The sequence below is a fragment of the Chelonia mydas genome, chromosome 5 (assembly GCF_015237465.2).
Source record: "Chelonia mydas isolate rCheMyd1 chromosome 5, rCheMyd1.pri.v2, whole genome shotgun sequence".
Lineage (NCBI taxonomy): Eukaryota > Metazoa > Chordata > Testudines > Cheloniidae > Chelonia > Chelonia mydas.
The window spans coordinates 88,853,981-88,872,150 of record NC_051245.2 but is presented as its reverse complement, the minus strand read 5'-3'; the positions used below and the strand labels follow the sequence as shown (position 1 = coordinate 88,872,150).

General features: G+C 43.2%; 1 long non-coding RNA gene across 1 annotated transcript in view; it reads right to left on the bottom strand.

Moving 5' to 3' along the window:
• Positions 1–3,974: 3,974 nt before the first annotated feature.
• The window catches only part of LOC119566550, a 30,292-nt gene continuing 16,096 nt past the window's right edge, over positions 3,975–18,170 (bottom strand). Inside the window, exon 3 of the long non-coding RNA XR_005225734.1 lies at positions 3,975–6,029. This is a non-coding gene — a long non-coding RNA (uncharacterized LOC119566550). The remainder of the gene's footprint in view (positions 6,030–18,170) is intronic.

Sequence of the window (18,170 nt, the reverse complement as noted above, 5' to 3'; positions counted from 1 at the left end):
CCATCTATTTTTATTTTCAAAGACCCTCAGAGGAGTTTCACTCTTTAACATTAACAAGCTTACTGTTATGGGATACTGCCCTAGCTCAAACTTCTTACACGCACCAGACAACACCAATACAAGTACTGTGGACTGGCACCTGTCTAACAATATCCGTCTTAAAATCAAAACATTCTGTATTGAGAGCTTCAGAAAGAATCTGTATTGCATGTTACAATACCAAGGGTCTGTTGTCTACTGGTGATATTTAGGTCCCATTCTGAGAGTTTAGGCCCAATGAGCTAGATCTACAAAGAGGACTTAGACTCACCTTTGCAATGCCTAAGGTTTATGTGCCCTGCCACCTAGTGGAATTCACAGCCCTAAGTTAGGTACCAACGAGCCCTCTACAATGTAAGGAGAGAGTTAGGTGCCTAAGAATGGGATCCACGGAAGCCAGCGCAACAGAAAATGCTGAGGGGTGGGTCCTCACCCTACTCCGCAAAGGAATTTAGGTGCCTACATCCAGGCTGGAGGGAGGCACCTCCCTCTGTTTGGGATTTACACCCGTGAACCCTCTCCTGAGTGTGGTGACGAAGCCCTTTCTCTCAAAAAACTGAGGCGGAGGAGGTGGTGCCCCCTTCTAGCCATTAGCCTAGTGGTTAGAGCACTCCCACAGGATGTGGGAGATCCAGTTGCCATACCTGAAGGCTTCCTGTTGCTCTCAAGGGGGGAATCTGCCTGCCTTTTCTGATGAGCCTCTTTCTTTCAGAGAGGAAACTGGGCCACAAGAGGCCTCCCCTCAATATCTGATGCTGCGCCGGGGGAAAATTGGCTTTCTCAATGGCCTCTGTGACAGATGTAAAAAGAAAAGGAGTACTTGTGGCACCTTAGAGACTAACAAATTTATCTGAGCACAAGCTTTCGTGAGCTACAGCTCACTTCATCGGATGCATGCAGTGGAAAATAAAGTGGGGAGATTTTATATAGACAGAGAACATGAAACAATGGGTGTTACCATACAGACTGTAACAAGAGTGATCAGGTAAGGTAATAGCTCACCTGGTAAGGTAAGGTAATATGCTCTAGTTCTGTTTCCTGGAAATAGTTGCAATTAGTGGTAGAACACCAGTACCTAAGGAAGCACATATATGTTCTCTCTTCTGCAGTCACAGAGCTATTGATGGGTTTTGCTAGATTATAATAGTATGCTATAAAATGCCCCATAAATCCACAGTTAATAAAAATCTACAAGATCATTGCAATATGTCATAATACCCGTGGCTGTTATCTGATGTGGTGTTCAGATGATTTCTGCTACAGGTATTAGCTAAAAGGGAGTAAAGAAACCTTAACCTCTGTTCCCTGTCCTTGAGCTGCAGAAGGATACAGTCTTGATGTTCCAGAGACTATTTTAAGGTATCCTTGCACTGACGGATCCCAATCTGTGAAAAAAACCAACTCTGCTTCTCCTTCAGCTGAGGTCAGCAAAAAAGGGTGGAGAAGACCATTGTGTTATTCTGAAATATGTATGAAGTGGCTATTGACTAAGTGGATAAATAGCTTGTGAGAGGCGTAGTCCGCAGTGAGAGAGAGAGAAAAGCAAAACAGAACGTGTTCTGTTCACACTTCATATTTAAATGCCTGCCGTTTTATAGGAACAGAGGAATTAACAGACTGGATCAAACCTGAGGTCCATCTAGTCCGACATCCTATCTCTCACATTGGCTAGTTCTGGATGCTTCAGAGGAAGATGCACAAAACCCCACTAAAGGCAGCTGTGGGGTAATCTGTCCCCATTAAAATCTTATTCTAAACTCTAATAGATAATGATTGTCTCAAACCCTGAAATATGAGGTTTTATATCCCTTCCAAAACGTCTCTTGTTTCATTAACTATTATAACTGGATACTCTTGTTATACATAGAAACATCCAATCTGTCTTTGAATTTTATTAAATTCTTGCCCTCAAGGACATCTTGTGGCAATGAGTTCCACAGCCTAATTACACTTTGTATGGGAAAATATTTCCTTTTATCAATTCTGAATTTAGCACTTTTTAAGGACATTGAATGTCCACTTGTTCTTGTGTTATGAGACAGGGAGAAGAGAAGTTCCTTATCTACATTCGCTAACCCATTCATTCTTTTATCATGTCCCCTCTTACTTGTCACCTTTATAAAGTACACACTCACAATCTTTTCAATTTATCTTTATATGACTATTTTCACATGCTCCTAATCATTTTCTTTGCCCTACTCTGAACTCCCTTTACTTCTGCAATATCCTTTTTGAGATGGGGTGGCCAGTCCTGAGATCATACCAGCTAATCGTATTCAGTAGACGAAAGCTAAGGGTGGAGGAAGTCATTCTGAACCCACTGGAATACTATAGGTATGGAAATTTAACTCAATTGTGAATGTTATTGGGTTCATGTTCCAATTTAGACAGAAGTCTCTAAATCTCAAATACATCTTTAGTTTGTCCAGTGTACTTATGCAAACTGTATCCCAAAATGCTTTACAGAGATGAATAATACAGTTACAGAATGCAATGACAAATAAGAACAGTGAGAAACTAAAGCCCCAGTCCTGCAAAGCTTAAGCATGTGCTTAACTTTACTCACATGAGCAGTTCCATTGAGCCCATCCATGTTGATAGGGAAAACAATCTGTTTTCTTCTCAGACAATTTTGCTAATTGGTCCACAAGCAGGAGTCCTTTTTGCTGTCAGGAATCAGTCTTTTGCCTTCTCAAGCTATAACGTGTGCATTAACAGTGGGTTTGGAGGGGTAGAGCTGAAACAGCTCAAGGGCAAACTGTAGCATTTAGCTAAGTAGGGATCAGAGCAGAGCTGTTTCACCCACTGGGGAGCTCTGGGAGAGATTGTGACACAATTTCTCCCCCAACATAGTGTGTAGGGAGACTGAAGATGATACCACTTGCCCCAAGCAGTGCAGCACAGACAGCTTTGAGGTCAATGTGAAGCCAGAGCCCTGACCTTAGGGCACACTTGAGGAAGCAAGCCCTTGTGCTCACCTGAGAACATGAACTGTAAATATGGCAGGCCCATACACTATCTCCCTGCCACAAACCTATCTAAGGGCCAGGCAGAATCTGGCCCTTTGAGTATCGTTCCTTAGGCTTCATGTGCCGCACGTAGCCTTCCTACTGCAGGGAGGACTTGTCAGTGGCAGGAGGCCATGCAGGGAACAGAGGAAAATGTAATAAGTAAAATGGGACAAAAATGGGCTAAATCTCTTCTGTGTTTGTCAAGGTTCCTTCCCCACTCTGAACGCTAGGGTACAGATGTGGGGACCTGCATGAAAAACCTCCTAAGCTTATCTTTACCAGCTTAGGTCAAAACTTCCCCAAGGTACAAAATATTCCACCCTTTGTCCTTGGATTGGCCGCTACCACCACCAAACAAATACTGGTTACTGGGGAAGAGCTGTTTGGACATGTCTTTCCCCCCAAAATACTTCCCAAAACCTTGCACCCCACTTTCTGGACAAGGTTTGGTAAAAAGCCTCACCAATTTGCCTAGGTGACTACAGACCCAGACCTTTGGATCTTAAGAACAATGAAAAAAGCATTCAGTTTTCTTACAAGAAGACTTTTAATAGAAATAGAAGTAAATAGAAATAAAGAAATCCCCCCTGTAAAATCAGGACGGTAGATACCTTACAGGGTAATTAGATTCAAAACATAGAGAACCCCTCTAGGCAAAACCTTAAGTTACAAAAAGAAACACAGACAGAAATAGTTATTCTATTCAGCACAGTTCTTTTCTCAGCCATTTAAAGAAATCATAATCTAACACGTACCTGGCTAGATTACTTACTAAAAGTTCTAAGACTCCATTCCTGGTCTATCCCCGGCAAAGACAGAATATAGACAGACTGAGACCCTTTGTTTCGCTCCCTCCTCCCAGCTTTTGAACGTATCTTGTCTCCTCATTGGTCATTTTGGTCAGGTGCCAGCGAGGTTACCTTTAGCTTCTTAACCCTTTACAGGTGAGAGGAGCTTTCCCCTGGCCAGGAGGGATTTCAAAGGGGTTTACCCTTCCCTTTATATTTATGACAGTGTTCATGCATGTTCTTGTAATATTGTGAGACTGAAAAGTTGTTGAAAATAGTTCAGCAAACAATGGGAGTAAGAATCATAGGAAAAGACAGGAGCTAGAGAAGAAAGAGCAATAAAAGACACCTGGATCCAGAACTAATGATGGGGTGTGGGGTCGGGAGAAGGCAGGAGAGAAATGTATGTCCAGTTGTCCATCGGTACCAATGATAATCAGCCTGAAAAAATTCCTAGTACAAGCAACCATATTTTCCCCTTTAGATACAAAGGGCAATAGAAATACAATCTGCTGTTTGCATAGAAAACGCATCAGTAGGGGAAAGGAAGGCACACATATGGGAACATCTGCTCCACTTGAAAGATAAGCATGCACTGAGGTGGGAGATATGCCTGCACAATAGGCATCAAATTACTACTAGCACAGTAGGGAAGAAAGGAGAAGGAGGAAAGGGAGGAAACAGAAAAGAAAAGAGATTGGGGTCGAGCACAGCTTGAGCATTGAGTAGTGTAGGATAGAATAATAATGCAGAAGGAAATGTTGTCTCTCATCCTCATGTCTTCCAAATCTTACAAAGAAATATTTCTTTCATAGCTGGTATTCCTAACCTCAAATCAGCAACATTGGGAGCAGTACTGAGCAATTAAAATGAGCAGGAATAATTAGGTAAAAAGAGAAAAATCTTAAGAAATTATATTATACACACACACACACTTTTGGCACATTGAAGCCAAGCCACTTTAAGTCCATGGGATTTAAGCATAGGCGTAAGTGTTGTCTTGAATCGGCACCCAAGAGAATGCACATATAACTGGCACCACAGCTGAGAATATGACAGAAAAAATTAAAAACTGTATGAGAGACTATAGAAATACACATGCTGCGTGGGATATATAGACATAAACCACAGCAGATTGATAGGTGTGGATAATTAAACTACATCGAACGCACTGAGAAACATGGTAAGAGTGATCTTGGTTATGTCTTGATGATATTTCCTTCATAGTGAATGAGAAGCCATGCCAAAATAAATTAGACAGTTTGAGTTCATCCATTTTCATGTGTGAGTAGAACAGGTCTTTGAGGCACGATTCATTCCCTTGGGGTGTTCCTTAAATGGTGCAGCTATGCATCACTCCTTACACAGGGCAAAGTGCAAAACCACCAACTAGCTCTTAATATCTGTAAAGTGCTCTGAGTTCCTTGAAAAAATGGTGTATAATAGTGCAAAGTGTTGTTATAAGTGGCTGCAAAATTTCAATTTAAAATGATGCTATTTTGTAGCTTTAGGTAAAGAACGTGTAGCTGCATTAAATTCTTTTTTCTAGAAAAGATACAAGCATTTGGCCTGACATCCTGTATTCTGAGCCTAAAGGCCAGAGTTATAAGTCCCAGAAAGGTGGAGTTTACTATGGGAATGAGTAACATACACTGCTGTCATGAGGTGACAATTTGACTTACTTGAAGTCCTCTACACTTGAGAATTAAGGCCCTTGTCCTGCAAAGGTTTGTGCATGTGCTTAACTTTATGCATGTAAATAGCACCATTGACTTCAAATTACGCACATGTGTATACATTTGCAGAATCAGAGCCTAAAAATAAGGTATGTTGTTGAGTGCTATGTAAAGAGCAGCCAGAGGAAGCCATTTGCAATATACTACAAGTTTTATTGGTTAGTTGGTTGGTTAGTTCTCATGCTGTGTCATCTGAACAACATAGAGGCCACCAAACATGTTATGTGGCTCCATGATGTTCTGTCCTGAGCTGAATCTGGTGCGCTATGTGGCAGGATGCCTGACACCATCCAGACGTTGTGTTTTAGTCTTCTGGGGTAGGGTGGTGGGGGTGTCTCTTCCATCCCTCTTGGGTCAAAGTTGAAGATGATTCTCACAGGGAAGTTGGTAGGCGTTCGGAACAGATGACTATACCCCCTTCAAGAGTGTTGGGTGACCTTTTGAGAGACTGGGACCTGTTTAGTTAGAAAATGGAGCTCTTCATTTGACTTGAATTTGTACCATTTGATGCTTTTAATTATTTGGCAATGCTTCATTTGAATTGTGCACAACTTCTTTTTAATCTTATCAGTGATGGGCCATGTTTCAGCCCCACAGCTCAGAAAACTTACCACCAAAGTATTATATATCCTCAGCTTCCTCTCTGTACTTAAGAGTGGAAGAGTGTTTGGTTTGTGAAATGCAGTCTTGATGAAGCACTTCATTACTGATGACAAATTTTATTGGTCCTAAAAAATTGAGGAATTATGCTACATAATCTCAAGAGTCATTTATTTGCACATTGTCTATTAACTAACTATATACATATGTACAAATATAGACCATTCCAGTCACAAAGCAAATAGAAGTTATAAAAAAGTGGAAAACTGTTTTAAAAATGTTCTCCTAACTTTTATTATATAATTTTGCATTTGGAGGTAATTATACAGTAAATTACAACTGTGGCTTTAAAATGAAATATGTTTTGGCTTTGTTAAATCAGACATTTACATCCCTATTTAACAAGCCATAATATTTTACAATTTAAAATTCTCATTTTGATGATTAAAAAAAGTCTAAAAATTGCTCCCTTGATGATAATGGTTGAGTGAGAAATCTATACTGATGACATTAGAACACAGTTATCAGCCTGGTGTTCATACTACTCCAAAGAGTAATTGGATCTATTGCAGTGATTTATCCTCAAATATTCTTTCATGGTCAGAAATGCTAATCTCTGCACAGAGCATATGAGAAGACTTTTCATAAGCGATTATAGCTGAAGACCATCACACAACCAAAGGAGACAACATTAAACTTCCATAATGGCATCCTCCAGAGTGGAGAGACCTCTCAAGCATGGGCTGGCTTCTGAGTAACCATTTCCCCAAGGCCTGCTTGCGTACAGAACTCAGCTTGGCCATTCACATCACATTCCCCCAGTGTCAGCATTGCTGGTTGAATATAGCACGCTGTTTACAGGAATCAGGAAACTTTCTTCTAAAAATTAAATATCCCCAAATAAAATTACATGGAATGAAATTCTGTTACCCTTATTTTGCGTAGGGCCTTGCTCCATTATCAGTCCCATTGACCGACATACGAGTGGGAGAATCTGGCCCATAATGACTGTTGTATCAGTCCAGAATTCATGCAGTTACCATAACAACAATGCACTTACACAGCAGGGTCCATAGTGCCCCGTGTCCATGACCACACTATATCATTTTCTTCCAGACATCTAAGAGCTCCACAGGGTTTTACTGATCTGGTGCAACCAGGTTAATTACGGGTGACTGCCAACCAGTCTGTGGCTGGGCAGTATCCACTCCTGACCTGAAGTCCGATCTTCAGAGCTCAAAGCATGGGGACTTTGTCTCTGATGTGGGCAAGATGACCAAGAAAGAGCCAGCTGGTGGTGGCCAATGATTACTTCAGCCCTCTCACGGCCAGTTCTCAATGATACATCCCTATTACCAATAAAGCCAAAGCATCTTAGACACAGTGAAATGGCCTCCAGCCTTCATGTGTATCATTTAATTTTGATGACAGTTACAGTGACAGGCATAAAAGAAATTCAGAATTTGAAGTTTGTTTACCACGCTCCCATGCTATTATGATATATTCACAGAGAGCACCCAAATTGCTTAACAATAGGGTGTGTTGTGCCTGCATAGTTGGTGGGTGACCTTTCCCATCACTAGTATGACACACATGAGGTCATGGCAGTTTCTGAGTGGAGGTGGCTGGGGATCTTTAAACAGAAAAGCAATCTTACTTTATGAATGATGAAAGGCAGAACTTAACAACGGGCCATGTGATGGGACAAAGGCAGGTGAACTTACATTCATCAAAAACATTTTAAATGGGTAAAAGCACCTGTTCCCATCCCCTACTACCACTAAGAAAGTAGCAAATGGCATAAACTACAATGCAAATAGGTCAGCCACTGTCTGTCTCCATTCTGTCCTTATAAGCATGCAGCAATTCTCCAAATATTTCTGGAATGTAATGTATCTACCCTATACACACCCTCATCATATATCATTTGAAAACGAATGATTTGAAATTTTATGCATGTTTAGTTGAGGTATGCTGTGAATCTGTCAATGATGCTGTAAGCCTGTAGGCAAGATGAAACAATGGTGCCCAAAATTTCAGTTTTGCACAGTTCCAGAAATACTACAAGCCTATGACTACAGTTTTTGCTATGCAGTATTGTTGGTGCCATGTTGGTGCCAGGATATTAGAGACACAAGTTGGGGGAGGTAATATCTTTTATTGGACCAGCTTCTGTTGGTGAGGGAGACATGCTTTTGCGTTTACACAGAGCTGAAGAACAGCTCAGTGTAAGCTCAAAAGCTTGTCTCTCTTACCAACAGATATTAATCCAATAAAAGATATTTCTTCACTCACCTTGTCTCTTTACAGTTTTACTGTTTAAGTTAATTTCAATACCTTATCATGGTGGTTATTAGTCAAAGCTACCAAACAACAATGTATTAAAAGATTTGTATTGGTTTTACCAGGGCAAGTATTTCTTTTCTTTTTTTTTTTCTTCTTCAGAAATGATGAGGCTGTTTAGCATGTGGCAAAAATGGGGAATATCAGCATTTTGAAATATACCAACATGAAGTGTTTTCACATCATGTTCTTAATTGTCAAAGTATCTCTCAAGTGATTATAATAGTGTTCTGTATTTTCAATTGAAATTTGCTGACCCGATCAGTCTCTCTCTGAAAGTTGTGCATCAGGAGCAGTAGATTGTAAGCCAATAGTTTGTATTGCATAGTGTGTAGATGTAAATGTACATGAATTCCTAATGTAATGCTTCTCCATTTGTAAGCTTTTGTACCTACACTTTCATTTAATCTTCTTCATAAAAGGTTTTAAATTGTAATTGCCTGTGGATGCAGAACGAGCCTTTGAACTATACTAGCAAATAGCTTTTTAATTCAGTGACACTTGTGCACAAGTCAGTATTCGTGTTAGAGATGACAATCGTGTTAGAGATGACAACTGCATCATATTATGAATATGCAAAAGCTATGAGAGAAAGAACTGGCCTAACAAGAAGTAGTGGAGACAAAGTCCACAAACAAATCCTTGTCTCTGCACTAAAGAGGAATGAAGAACATGTTACAGCTCTTACCAACCATGTCATCAATACTATGACAAACCCATTGGACCCTGAATCACATCCAGAGGTGCTTATCACCATATCTACCAGCCTGCATGCAACTACTGAAAACAGCAGATGTTGGTGAAGAACAAATGGAGAGATTTGTGAGAAGTGCATTTGATTCTGATGGGATGTATAGCTTCTTCAGCCCAGTCAAGAAATCTGGCATCAAAACATGTGCTGACATGGCCACAACCAAATTTAAGTCTGGCAAGTGAGGAACAATCACAGCAGCTAAATTGTTTTCTGCAGAGCTCTGTCCTTAGCAAGATGCAGAAATGATGTTTCAATGGCAACTGTTCTTAGTCACTGACTAGAACCTGTGCCTATGTCCCTCTGTCTATGCTCATGGAACAATGAGAAGAACAGACAAAACTGAATTCGGGCATCAATTGGAATCTCAAGCTGAAAGAATCCATCAGCTAAGAGCATACAACAAAGAAATCACAGTGTATATCAGACATGTCCTGGCTGTCATACAAATGATGGCCAGAGACAAATTCCACACATTCAGTGAATTGACTGCTGAGTACTTGAGGCAGGTCCTAAAAGGATTTGACAAAATTAATTCTGTAATCAAAGTCTTTGACAGATATGGCAACAGTAATTCTGAAAACTGCAGAAAGACAGCCTGGGACAGGATGTTAGTTTGGATTCAAGAAATCTCAGGTGATTGGTGGCTACCTTGTGCCTCCACAGAAAAAGTTTCTAAATGTGGCATCCAACAAGAAGTCACTTGTAAAAGTCCTCTTTGAATATATGGTTCAAAATGCACCTGTGCACCAGCTCCAAAACTACTTCTTGCTGGAGGCTTTTCCAACGGTGAAGTAGCAAAGTCCATCACCAGTAGAGGTGCTGAAGAAACCTGAGAGTTCTATAGTACTCAAGAGGAAACAAACACAAGAATGTTTCTGCATACTGGATGTGCCAATATGGCTTTTGGGTCTCTTCGTGTCAAAGGAACCATAGTTTGAGGTCACCTGATACAGATGTTTTGGTCCTTGCTGTTCATTACTTTCCAAAAACAGATCACACAAATAACATGGATTGAAACAGGCACCATTAGCAGCACAACTGACAAGCGTTGCTTCATATATGTGCATGCAAATTGTGATGCACTCGCTCCTGAATTCTGCAACATACTTTCTTCTGAACACTCATTAACAGGACGTGACTCTTTGTCAGTTCTATTTGGTACTGGGCAAAAAAATCTGTTTAATGTTGTTGTCAAAACAAAGGGAGCTCACTGCTTCAGAAATCTTGCCAAATTGGGAGATAGTGATAGACAAGCCACAATTTCTGCAGCAAGGAAGTTGGAAGCAGTGCTATATGACTACAGCAAGAAAAAAAGGAGACCCACAGAGACCTGAATTGCTTGTGCCTCAATCTAGAGCTATCAAAAAGAACAAGTCACTGGCCAAACTCCCACCAGTTTTGAAGAGCATGACAAAAGAACATCTTTGTTAACAAAGATTTGGATGGCTTTGCACATAGGGAATCTAGATATTGGATCACCATTGCAACATGGGTGCAAAAATGTAGATTATCAATTAGTTCCTGTATTCTTCCAGGGCCTAATGGCAACTGAGCTTCTACAAGACCTTATCTGTGTCTGTACCAGCATAAGCAACTGTGTCTAAATTCAGAACACTCTTCCCTGCACAGAACTGTGTGCATGCCAAGGCAATGAAGACTGTGGTAACCCATGCGCTCTCAACCGGGATCAAAATAGTGAACAAGATGATGATAACAACAACAAATGTCACCAGTGGTATTGCTTTTAGATGATACCTATATAAATTTATTATTAGATTTTGTTTTACCCTCTACGTTGTTGTTGTGATGTTTTGAGATCACAAAGAAATCCAATTTTATATCTTGAAATAATACATAGTCATTGAACTAACAGAAATGAATGCAGATATTTCAAAGTGGTCATTTTAACATGTTGATTGTATCATTGTTATTCCCGTTTCTATGTTAATGACACCACTTGACAGCTCCACATCGTATCTTTTAAAGTACACATAATAATCTTTCAAATGGTGTGTGATGTGCATGTGTGGAGAGGGTACTTTCAGTCGACCAAGTCTGTGATATCTACTACTTGCCTACTAACCCCTTACTCCACCAGTTAGAATACACTGCATCTCCACATTGTACATTCTTTCAGAGGGAGAGGTAGAAGAGTGAAATCCTAGTTCATGAAAAATGCTGTAGTTATCCCTACATGGTTCCTTTCCCCTTGAATCTAGAGTATTATGAAAATATGTGTAGGTTAGACATATATAATAGTTAGAGAGACAAGGTGGGTGAGGTAATATTTTTTATTGGGACATCTTTTGCTGGAGAACAAGACAAGCTTTTGAGCTACACCAGTGGTTCTCAAACGTTTTGTATTGGTGACCCTTTCGAACACCAAGCCTCTGAATGCAACCCCCCCTTAGCAATTAAAAACACATTTTTGATATTTAACACTATGTTAAATACTAAATTTAAACCCTATTGCTTAAAAATAATTTACCTTTTCTCACTGCTTTTAAATTAAGACTAAAACACATTTTTATCGAATTAAATATAAGTGGAAAAGTTATTTTTAAGTAGAATTTATTTTATTACTTGACAGCAATTAATGACCTGAAGCAGCCAAAAATCTGAGATGGATGATGCTGTTTATTTGACACAAGACGTTTTATTCTTGGTGTTGTTTTAGAAAGGTCAAATCTGATGTCATCCTTCACATCAAGCTGGTTTCTAGATTTCATCTTTATTGTGAGAAGGCTGGAGAATCCATTCTCACATTCGTAGATAGTGGGAAATGGCAGAAAGACTCTCAGGGCCATTTCAGACACCAGTGGGTATTCACTTGCAACTGAGCACCAGAACTGGTTTGGAGGCAGCTGTGTGAATTTTGCTTTCACTTCATCATCATTAATCCTGTCGACAAACTGTTCCTGTGTGTGAATATTGTCAGTAGGTAACTGCTCATCTGTCACACTGAAAGGGTTCTTCACCAGGGAACAAAGTGCTTCTGGTAGCGCTGGGAAGTAGTGTGAGAACTCTTCCTGAAGGGCTCTCAAATGTTCACTGATCGCTGACTTGAGAGCACTATCAATGTTAACTTCCTCCTCCTCACTGAACGAGGAAAGTGTTGGGAAACATGCCGCATCTGTCTGTGTCCAGCTTCCTGCACCACAGATCCAACTTCATCTGGAAGGCTTTGATTTTATTAGTCAGGTCTATTAATGTTGAATGTTTTCCCTGAAGTGACAGATTGAGATAATTAAAGCTATCAAAGATATCAACTAGGTATGCCAAGCAGAGAAGCCATTTCTTGTCACTGAACATTTTGTTCAGCTCGTGTTTCTGTTTTCACAGGAAAACCTCTGCCATCTCTTCACAAAGTATAAAAATGCACTTTAATGCGCATCCCCTAGAAAGCCATCGGACTTGTGTGTGGAAAAGCAGAACTTCATATTCACCACCCATTTCATTGCAGAGCTCTCAAAAGAGATGACTATTCAGAGCATGAGCTCTAATGTAGTTCACTGCTCGTATAACAACATCCACCACAGCATTAAGGCATATTGGCAATATCTTTGCAGCTAGGACTTGACGACGGATTCCAAAATGAGTGACAGTCACATTAGGTGAGACACACTTTACCTTCTGCTGAAAGCCAGACCGTGCACCCATCATTGCTGGAGCACCATTGGTACAGATACCACAAAGATTTTTCCATTCAATGCCATTGCTTTCCAAAAAAGGCATTCATCTTATTGAAAATGGCCTGTGCTGTTGTGGTTGTTTCAGTTTGTTCACAGAATAAGAACTCTTCCTTAACATTCCCGGCATTAACATACCGTATGAATGCTATCAGGTGTGCGCAGTGAGTAACATCAGTCGTTTCATCAAGTTGCAGGCTGAACATACTGAAAGCAGAATGTTTAATTTCATGCACAACTTGTTTTTTGGTATCTTCAGACATCTCACATATTCTGCGTTTCACGGTATCATTAGACATGGAGTTCATATTCAGTTTTTTGGCAGTATCCTTGCCAACCATAAGTGCCACAATCTCTTTGCCTGCTGGCAGAATAAGCTTCTCACCTACAGTACGTGGTGCTTTGGTACGGGCAGTTTGTAGAGACACAACATAAGAGGCCTCCAGAGCTGAGGACGTTTGCTGTCGGAAACTTCCATCAGCACCAGGCCTGGCTGCCGTTGTTGCTTCTTCTCTGCATTTGAAAAAATCCATGTTTCGATTTTTAAGCTCAGGATGTCGAGTTTCAAGATGTCGCTGCAGTTTGCATGGTTTCATTGATTCAGCAGACAAAACTTCACAGCCAATGACACATTGCATTTTTTCAATACCAGAGGTGTTGATACTGGTAAAACCAAGTTTAATGTAAGACTCGAGATACTTTAGTTTTTTAGCTGTTTTAGCAGTACAGGTGGCCCTTATTTTCAGGAGAAAGTTTGCACTTGTGTGTATGACTGTTAATTAATAAAGTACTTGTTCAGCTGCGAATCAAGCCCTCTAATGTAGTCTCAGTACCAGGGCCAGCCATAGGAAAAATGGTGCCCTTTCTTTGGAGGTGGAGCAGCGCTGGAGGTGGAGTGGAGTTGGGGGTGGAGCTAGGCTGGAGGAGCTTGGGGCTCTGAGGTCGGCACATGGTGATGATGGTGGCTCACAACCAAGCACCTGGCTGGCGGGGCTTGGGGCTGACAACCCTGTGTGTGGCAGGGCTGGGGATTAACAACCTTGTGCCCGGCGGAGCTCCCGGCTGATAACCCTCAGTACGGCCGGGCTCCACCTGACAACCCCAGTACAGGGGTCGGGGCTCACAGTGTCCTGGATGCCCCAGCTCAGGGCTCACAGCCCCTCTCCTGGTTGGGGTCAGGACTCACAACCCAGCGTGGTGGTCAGACTCAGGGATCACAGCCCCGCACCTGCCCGAAGTGCATAGCCCCGCTCCTGGCCAGGGTTGGGGTCTGGGCTTGCAACCCCATGGGGGGTCAGAGTCAGGGCTCACAACCCCGTGTGGAGGTCGGAGTCGGGGCTCACTGCCCCGCACCTGGCTGGGGCTCACAGCCTCACTCCTAGCCAGGGTCAGGATCAGAGCTCGCAGCCATACTTCCCTGTCAGGGTTGGGGCTCCCAGCCATGTGCCGGGGTTGGGGCTCGCAGCCCAATGTCGGGGTTGGGGCTTGCAGTCTGGCACAGGGGTTGGGGCTCAGAGCCCGGCACCGGGGTCGGGGCTCACAGCCACGTGTCCCTGTCAGGGTCGGGGCTCACAGCCGCACACCGGGGTTGGGGCTTGCAGCCACGCATCCCTGTCGGGGTTGGGGCTCACAGCCCGGAGTCGGGGCTCGCAGATGCACACTGGGGTCAGGGCTTGCAGCCACTCATCCCGGTCGGGACTCACAGCCCGGCGCAGGGGTCAGGGTCGGGACTCGCAGCCGCGCGCCGGGGTCAGGGCTTCAGGGCTCACAGCTCAAAGCCGCGTGCCCAGGTCGGGGCTCATAGCCCCGCAGCTCCACACAGGGGTCGGGGCTCACAGCCATGTGTCGCGGTCGGGGCTCACAGCCCGGCGCAGGGGTCAGGGCTTGCAACTTGCACTGTATGGGGTCCGGGCTCACAACCCCTCACATAACCGGGTCATGACCCCCTGAGGGTTCATGGTTGAGAACCAATGAGCTACACACAGCTCTTCTTCACTTTTGGGAAAGGTATTCAGAGTGTCACTACTAAATACAAGGTAGAACAGATTGTTTGGCATAAGTAGTTAACACATATTCTAAGGGACCATTCAAGGTGAAGTGGCCCATTAACACCTCTGCAGTCATAGGAGAAAAAAGGGGGGAGGAGAGGCCAGTGGGTTACAGATTGTCGTAATTAGCCTTCTGATTATATTACTGTTGCCATTTCTGCCTCCAACCATGTCACTAGACCGGAGGTCCCCAAACTGTGGGGTGCACCCCTCTAGGGGGGCATGGAGGAACATTTGGAGGGCATGGCTGGGGTCTGAGCCAGCCCCCTCAGAGAGCGGGGAGGAAGCATCACCCAGCTCTGCTCCTGGCCCCAGCTCCCCAGGCCAGGCGCTCCTGCTGCCGGCCCTGCGCATGAGGTCCCAGCTGCCAGACTCGGCACCTGGCCGAGGCGCCACTCCTGGCTCTGCCCCCCCCAACTGTGGCCCCAGCCTTGGCCCCCTTACCCCTGCCCACATACCCCCCTCAGAAAGGTGTAAGGATGGGGGGTGGCAAGGTACCATGTTTGGGGACTACTGCACTGGACTATAGCTCTGTGCCTGTGCAGAAGGTAGGTGGTTGGTGTCAACGCCAAATCTGAAGCCAAGTTCCAGTGTGTGTAGAGGGAGAACAGGTTGCTGTGCCTTTTCCTGACCAGTGACTATGTCAGGAATAGCAGTTATTATTATTATTAGATGTTATTTTCTTGATGGGGGCTTTCCATAGTGATTTCATTCTTTCTCTCTCTCTTGCTCACACACACACACACACACACACACACACAGAAAAAAATCTCCCTTCATACAATCGTTAAGCTCCTGTAATTTAGCTGCAATTAAATTCAGTGGGAGCACACAAAAGATCAATAACCGGAGATGACTGCTCCAGGGCTAACTAATGAAAGGTCTCAGGGAGGTAAGATAACCTTAAAGTCTGCCCAGAGCTATCCCAGAAGCACCCTTTAGGTGATAGCTGCAATTTCAGTAGTTACTGAGTGGTTATATAATTGTGGAAAGGACTTGTAGACAGGGCACTCCCTTGGATAATTTAGTGCCTGCCTCATACATTGCCTACTATTAACACTTACTATGCCTAGGAATGAAGTTATGAAGGCTGCGATGGAATTGGGTTTATATGCAATTCGATCTCTTTCTAAAACATAGAACAGAGCAAATGGTATCAGGAAGAAAGGATGGGCTTTGGAAACGAACGAGAAAATCAACAGGAATCCAATGTGGTGGTAAATGATTCTGTGAAAGTAAACATGGTGAAAAGTGAGTCCTTTCAGATGTTCCATTCATTGTAGCAACATCATAAAGATGAGATCAATTCAGCTATTTCATTTGCATGTGCTTGAAGTGGAGTGGTCTTCTGTAGTAAATTGTGTTCTCAGACTGTGCTGAGTGCAGAGCAATTCCACACTGTCAGCCCTTGTTAGAAGAATCAGACTCATGCATCTGAAGAAGTAGTTTTTTACCCACAAAAGCTTATACCCAAATAAATCTGTTCGTCTTTAAGGTGCCACCAGACTCCTTGTTGTTTTTGTGGATACAGACTAACATGGCTACCCCCTGATGCCAGATTCCAAGGGTATGCCTACACTGCAATTAAACACCTGCGGCTGGCCCATGTCAGCTGTCATGGGCTCATGGAGCTCAGGCTATGGAGTTGTAAAATTGCATGTGGGTTTGGGCTGGAGGAGTCGGGCTCTGGGATCCTCCCCTCTCATGGGGTCCCAGAGCTCAGGCTCCAGCCCAAACCTAAAAGTCTATCCTGTGATTTTATAGCCCAGCAGCCTGAGCCCCATGAGCCGGAGTCAGATGACCAGGCCAGCTGTGGGTCTTTTGTTGAAGTCTAGACATACCCTTAGACCCTGACCCTGAGACCGAGTCAAGCCAGGACACAAGGTTCAAGCCTTAGGTCCTGTGCAGTGTAGATGCAGTCCCACTGGACTCATGCTCTGGGAGGCCGCCAAAAGTATTCCACAACCCCCTGGGCTGACTTTGTCCTCTGGACAGTCAAGTTTTCCCACACTGCACCGCTCTCTTTTTTTGGGAGAGTGCTTGGAAGTCTGGGAGATGGGTGGTTGGACTTGGGCCCCCATAATGCAGTGTAGATGCTGGAGCCTCACGTTGAGCACCCCCCCCCCCCAGTCATGGTGTTACTAATGAGTGTAGATGCTCAAGCACTAGGTTAACAAACCCAGGGCCTGTTAACTCAAATTCTACTAACCCTTGGCTTACCTTACAGTCTAGACATATCCTAACCCAGCACAGCCTGGATGAGTCTTTCATTCTTCAGTCTCTCCCTCATGCTGCCACCGTCCCTCTGAACCTACTATCATCCAAACCAATCACCGTGGCTTTTAAAATACACAACAAAGCTTAGAGGGAACGTCACACTAGTATTGCTCTCACTTCCGTTTTGATCTCTAATGGAGACCTGGCAAAAAACTGTAGTGCTGTATAGACCTATCCTAGCGTCTTACAACTTTGTAGTCATGTCCAGCTTTGCTGGTATGTGGGAGGGAAGGAAAAGGAGCAGGACTGAAAAAAAAATTTAAAAACCTTTTGTCTATGGCTGCTGAGTTGTACTCTGTGTCTCTCATAGCCTGAGCCCCTATATAATGGATGGGAGAAATACTATGGTGATAGCAGGATGGTGTAATTCCCATTATGATGTGGCCATGATGTCATCTCTACTGTCAACCACACTTTTGAGCTGCTTTTGGGATTGGTGAATTTCTACTGAGTTCTTTTCCAGTAACAGTAAGCTGCTGTGCTCACCCCAAAAGCTCCCAACATTACTAATAAATGCCTACTAATACTTTTGTGATAGTATCTAGAAGCCACAATCAAGATCAAGGTCTCATTGTGCTAGGCACTGTACCCACATGCCATTTTTTAAAAAAGTTGCTGCCCTAGAAAAGCTTACAGTCTTACCCTACAATAGCAGACAATAGATGGCTGTAACACACAGCATGGGGGGGGGGGGGCGGGGGCGGCGGTGGCGGGCAGCCAGCTAACAGGGGAACAATCATGTTTAGTACCATAAACCTTGGTCCTGGTTCTCAATACTCTCTGGTTCTGTTACATGGTATTTCAAAAATGACAGACCCACAACACAGGAATGACAGTAAAAAAACCAGACTCAAGGTCCATGTAGTCCAATATCCTGTCTGTGAC